This window comes from Notamacropus eugenii, chromosome 5, assembly GCF_028372415.1.
Source record: "Notamacropus eugenii isolate mMacEug1 chromosome 5, mMacEug1.pri_v2, whole genome shotgun sequence".
In the NCBI taxonomy this organism is placed as follows: Eukaryota; Metazoa; Chordata; class Mammalia; order Diprotodontia; family Macropodidae; genus Notamacropus; species Notamacropus eugenii.
In genome coordinates, this window is record NC_092876.1 from 425,892,013 (window position 1) to 425,898,392 (window position 6,380).

Here is a 6,380-nt window from a genome sequence, read left to right on the forward strand (position 1 = left end):
GGAGAAAAGGGGAACCCAGCAGAAGGAGGGGAAAGGAAGTGAAGTTAAAGGGACACCCGCCCCTTTTCTCCACTGTGGGAAATCTCCGAGGTGCTGCGACTTGGGGCTACACTGAGATTACTGTAACTGAAGGGCGGAGACCCAGCGCCCCAGCCCCAGCCCCAGCCTTGGCCATTTATGTAGTTCAAATTCCGTCTTGTGCTTGAGACTTTTCCTCATTCTTTTTAGCTAAAAGTGACGAGCCCTTGAATTTGTTCTGACCACTCCCGTCTTAGAGTTTCAGATAAAGGAAGGTGCTTGAGGTCAAGGGATTATAATTTTTTCATCTTTGAACTCTCAGCCCCTAGGGCGTGGACCTAAACTCCAATAAAGCATTGATGTCATGCTTACTGCGTGATTGAATGACAAAGTACGCTTATCTAAAAGACTAATAAAATAGTGAACTCCCACTGGACAGGTGTTCACATGGTGTTCAGAAGAAGCCATACCAAAGACGCTGGAGGTCTCTCTTAAGAACTTTGGAGTTGATTGTGTGATATGGGAGGTACTCCCCTCATCAGAAAGATGCTGTCCTCTGAGCAAAGCACGGTTGAAGTAGCTCAAAAGAAATGCAAGATGTGTAAATTTAGAGAATCCACTCCAAATGGATTATTTGTGCCTGACCCACTGTGGTCTGATCTGCCATAACCTATAGCGTTGTAACTTGACTCTAACGCAGTGATGTCATTTTGGTCCTCTTTGAGGAAGAAGGACAAGAGCCACCTGTGTGCCAGGTGCTTTACAAAGATGATCTCATTTGGTCCTCAGAACAACCCTGGGAGGTAGGTGCTAGTAACTCCCATTTTACAGCTGAGGAAACTGATATTAAATGACTTGCCCAAGATCATAGAGCTAGTAAGTGTCTAATAGAAGCCAAATTTGAACTATAGGCTCCCTGCAGGCCCAGCCCTCTTTCCATTGAGTCATCTAGCTGCCCACATAATAAATGTTTGTTGAATTGAATTGAATGAACCAGCACCCAGGTTTACATCCCTCATTCTTTCCTATCAAAAAGACAATCCACAAATCTGACATTTTCTAGGACTATATGTGTGTACACACATACACACATACATATGCATGTCTGTATATGGATATATAATTACATACATGCATGTATATGTTTACACACATTTTCATGTATGTATGCATACATATATGTATGTGTATATATACATATTATGTGTGTGTGTGTGTGTGTATATATATATATATATATATATATATATATATATATATATGGTGTTCCCAAAGTCTCAGTTAGTTTGTTTCATGCTATTAAAGCTCTAAGGCTTTTGGGACACCCTGTATTATGTATTTGAGCCCTATATAACTCTATGAAGTAGGCAATACAGCTATTGTCCCTACTTTACAGCCAAAGAAACCAATGTTCAGACCCATTATGTAAATTGCAAACAACTAAAATGTCAGAGGCAGAATTAAAACCCAAATCATTTTGATTCCAAGTTTGGAACTAAGAAATGTTCTAAAACTTAAAAGTAAAGATGCATAACTTCTTTTATTCTGAAAATGTATTTGAATTTAAAAAAGAGAAGTATCTCATTTATACTTGTGTCCCCTTCAGGGCCTACCATAGCACTTTACAGTGTTGGGAGTTGAATGAAGGGGTCAGAAGAATGACTTTCAAATAATGTGAATTTATCAAGGCATTTGATGAAGTTTTTTTTGTACTTCTCTCATATACACTTAATGTCATCTACTTTGCAGTTTTTACTGTGTAGTTATTCTGACCATTAGATTATAGAATTATAGATCCATAGGTAGAGCTGTAGGAGAACCCAAGTGTCTTCTGGTTCAATTCCATAATGATGGAGACAATACCTGCTTGCCCTCAAGAAATTTATACTTTTCTGCAAGAAATGACAGTACTAGGACTAATTGGGTGGAAATTAAAGGGAAGAAATGTGACTTCTTTGGCCTTAAAGACCTTCAAAGGTTGCTTGGCCAATTGCTAGGGGAAAAGGGTGGGCAGAACATGGGAGATATAATTTAGATAGGGATTGAAAAGTTTTCTCTCTTTTAAAAGTTTACCAAGTGGGCAGTGATGGGGGATGGGATTCACACTAGACTCCTAAAAGGAAAAGACTGTGTCTCTGGGACCTGAACCCAAATTTCTGGCATTCACTGGAGCCTTTTCCCCTTGATTTTTGGGGTTCTTAGCACCCTTAGATTGCAACAGGCAGCTCTTCTTTTTGAATGTCATGTCCTGTCCTCTTTAACACAACTTCCTTTGACATCAGCATCAACCAAGGGATGAATAAAGAGTTGCTGTGTCATCCCAAATTTAAAGACTTTTGATGCTGAACCAAAAACATGTCTCTGGAAATAACTAGGACAGTTCAGATTACCTCCACAAATGCTCCATGGTATGGCCCTGTAGGCTTATACTCAATCATACTCCATACTCCAATCCAATTTTCTGTTACATTTTCCTCCCCATTTTGGAATTTTGAACCTTGTTTTATTATTTGCTTTGTTTTGTTTTGCCCCAGTGAGATTTTCCATCCCTACAACTGCCTACAAGCACTGTCCATTCCTGTTAAAAACACTAGAGAGCATAGGAATAAAAGGTATTTTTGTTAAAATGATAGGTAATGTTTATCTAAAACTATGAGCAAGCTTCATCTGTTATGGGGATAAGCTAGGAGTCTTCCCAGTAAGATCAGGGGTGAAGCAAGGAAGCCCATTATCACCTCTATTATTCAATATTGTACTAGGAATATTAGCTATAGCAATAAGAAAAGAAAGAAATGGAAGAAATTAGAATGGGCAATGAGGAAACAACATAATCACTTTTTTTTTTTTTTGGATAAAAAGCTATATATTCTGTGATCATGTTTCATTCTTCCCTTACCCCACTGCTAGCAGTAAAGATGGGGATTCTGCCCCCTTTCTTATTCCCCTCACAGCTGCTGAGAATAGGATTCAATCATCTGGATTTTAAAACAAGACCCTAAATATATGCCCCCTTCCATTAACAAAGCAGTAAATAAATCAATCAACAGCAAGGTGGTAGAGAAAACTTATCTTACAATATTTAGCTAATATAAGGCCTCAACATAGGATGTTTAATTTAGCCAACAGAAGAAGCCCTCAAAAACCCAACTTCCAGCATGTATTTCATTTTTGGGCTCAAATCCCTTTGCCAAGGCTCCTGAAATGCCCAAGAGCCAAGAACTTTACCGTAAGCAGTAAAGGAAGAGCTGAGTTGGGACCAAGCAAGTGGCCTCATTAATCCAGGTCTCCTATTCAACTTGTTTCCTTCAAAGAAAAAGACTTCCCTCAATGGGTACAAATACTTATGTAGAAAATCCCAACAGTAATTCAGATGCCTAACAACTTCCAGGTGAATTTTACTGTCAGAGAAACAAGACCCTGGGAGAAACTTGGGATAAGGAGGAGATTATTTGACACTTTTGCGTTATGGCCCTGGTCCATTTAATTTTCATCATTAAAGACAGTAGGGGGAAAAGGGCCCAGTTTTTTTTCAAGTTCTCAGTCCAGTTGCAGCCACATGTTTTAAAAAAAAAAAGATATTCCAGACGAATGGAAATCTTATGACCACTTAAAGATAGTGTTATGGGAAGAGCTGCTGCTCACCTCCCTCAAGGACCAGAGAAGTCACATAGAGATCAGTAAGCTCAGAAGGAATCAACATTTCGGATCAGGGTTCCTGAGTGCTGATCTCCTGTTTACACCTTCAGAAGGGCAAATACAATGGCTGTTTTCAAGGAAGTCTCTTCTGGGGCTGTCACAACAGGAAAAGGCCTGTGAAGGATACCAGTGAACAGTCCTATTCGTAAGGAAACACTCAAGTTTTATAAGCAAAATCAAAGTAGTGCCTCAGTCTTTGGCATCTCCCACTCCATCAGCATTAATGGCAAACATAGCTTCAGCCTCAGGAAGGCAGAGAGAGTCATAGATCTTGCAAATCCTGGTTTCTCCTCCTCCTTTCCTTAGGTACAGTCTGGTTGTTGAGGCATGTGCAATGGTGTTTCCTCCAATGGGTTTTTTGGGATTTGCAGCAAACATGGCTGCCCCATCTACCTGGGCAACCAACTGATTAGTGATCACCACTGCCACACCAAACTCATCAGCAAGTCAAAGGAGCATCTGGAGGAACCTGGCTAAGTGCATCTGTCTGGCTAATAGCTCCCCTCGGCCAGAGTAATCCGTCTGATAGAGGGCTGTAGCACTATCCACAATTAACAACTCTGGCTGAAGCCTGATAGAGGAGCTGGGTTTGGTGATCAGTGTTGAAGACTCGAGCATACGCCACATTATCCAGGACATCACTGCCAGACAGGCCATACCTTTCAGCCACTGCCAGCAATCGCTCTGGCAGGAAGGTTCCCTCAGTATCAATGTACATGGCCTTCCCTTCGCCACCATGTCGGTCTGTTGGGACCTGACAGGTAACAGCCAGTGTGTGACAAATCTGAGTCTTCCCAGTTCGAAATTCCCCAAATATCTCTGTGATGGACCCAGTTTCAATCCCACCTTCCAGCAGCTTGTCGAGCTCTTTGGAGCCAGTGGTGATCTGTATCATTTCTGACCGCTGCTGATGAAATTCAGTTGCAGTAGTGAAACCCATTGGGACCAATTTAGCTGCCTCAGCCAGGATCTTATCAGCTTTGGCTTCACTAATGCCTTTAATATTTATTAGTTCCTTCTCTGGTGCATAGGCAACAGCCTCAACTGTGTGGTATCCAGGTTCTTCCAATTTCTTCAAGTCTTTGGCATTTATGCCACATTGCTCTAGTTGTGAAATGGACTGTGGGCCAACGTTCTCTTCTTCCACTGAAGTGTCCGCAGTAGCTTCAAATTGCATCTGCATGGCCATTGTCCTAAGTGTTCGGTGCTTGACCACCTTCTGCGAGTTTCGGTTCCAGTCCCGCGCGATCCCGCCCCCAGCGCGCGCTCTCCTGCTCACTTCGACGGCGCCCTTCGAGTTTGGAAATCCCGCTAAACTCCAACATAATCATTCTTTGCAAATGATATGACAGTATGCTTAGAGAATCAACTAAAAAACTACTTGAAATAATTAACAACTTTAACAAAGATGCAGGATACAAAATAAAACCACACAAATCACAAATCACATTTCTGTATATTGCCAACAAAGTCCAGCAGCAAGAAATAGAAATAGAAATTCCATTTAAAATACTTGTAGTCAGTATAAAATACTTGGGAGTCTGCCTGCCAAGACAAACCCAAATTGTGTATGTGGACACAATTACAAAACATTTTTCACACTAATAAAGTCAGATTTAAAACAACTGAAAAAGTATTCGTTGTTCATGGGTGGGTGAAACCAATATCATGAAAAGGACAATTTTACCTAAATTAATTTACTTATTCAGTGCTATAACAATCAAAATGCCAAAAATTATACAGCTAGAAAAAGTAACAACAAAATTAATCTGGAAGAACAAAAGATCAAGGATATCAAGCGAATCAATGAAAAAAAATGTGAAGGAAGGTGCTGTATCTGTACCAGATCTCAGACTGTATTATAAAGTGGTAACTATCAAAACAATCTGGTACTGGTTAAGAAATAAAAGTAATGGATAAGTGGAATAGATTAGGTATACATTATGGTATAGTAAATAACTGTAGTAATCTAGTATATGATAAACCCAAAGATCCAAACTTTTGGAAAAACTAGGTATAGACCAATATCTCATACCATATACAACAAAAAGGTCAAAATGGGTACATGATTTACATATAAGAGGTGATACCATAAGCAAATTTGGAGAGCATGGAATAATTTATTTGCCAGTTCTATAGATAAGGAAAAAATTTAAGACCAAAGAGTTTATAATAAAGGAAGATAAAGGATTAGTAGAAATTATTTTGTCCACCTATGTTCCAACAAAATTATTGACAATTGAAATGGATATACATTTGCAAAAATATAAAATGTCCAGATTAACTATAAGAAATAGACATTTTGAATAGCCAAATCTTTCTTAAAAAATTGAACAAGCAATAAATGAACCTCCAAAGGGAAAAAAAACCCTAAGATTATTTATATTTACAAGTAAATTCTATCGAACAATTCATTATAATAATATACAAAACTATTAACACATTGTTAAAAACAGAAAATTAAAAGATCCTAATGACCTCTATGATACATTTATTGCCTTGAAAACTCAGCAAGAGAGAGTCAAAAGAGAGAAACAAAATGACAAACCAATATCCTTAAGAAATGATGATACAAAATTTTAAAATAATATATTAGCAAAGAGGCTAGTGGTTTGCCATTTCCCTCTTGGGCTCATTACAGATGAGAAAACTGAGGCAAACAGGGT

At 39.1% G+C, this 6,380-nt stretch overlaps 1 pseudogene; it reads right to left on the reverse strand.

Annotated features, from left to right (window-relative positions):
- Positions 1-3,861: 3,861 nt before the first annotated feature.
- On the reverse strand, positions 3,862-4,903 carry LOC140507104 (DNA repair protein RAD51 homolog 1 pseudogene; annotated as a pseudogene).
- Positions 4,904-6,380: the final 1,477 nt, after the last annotated feature.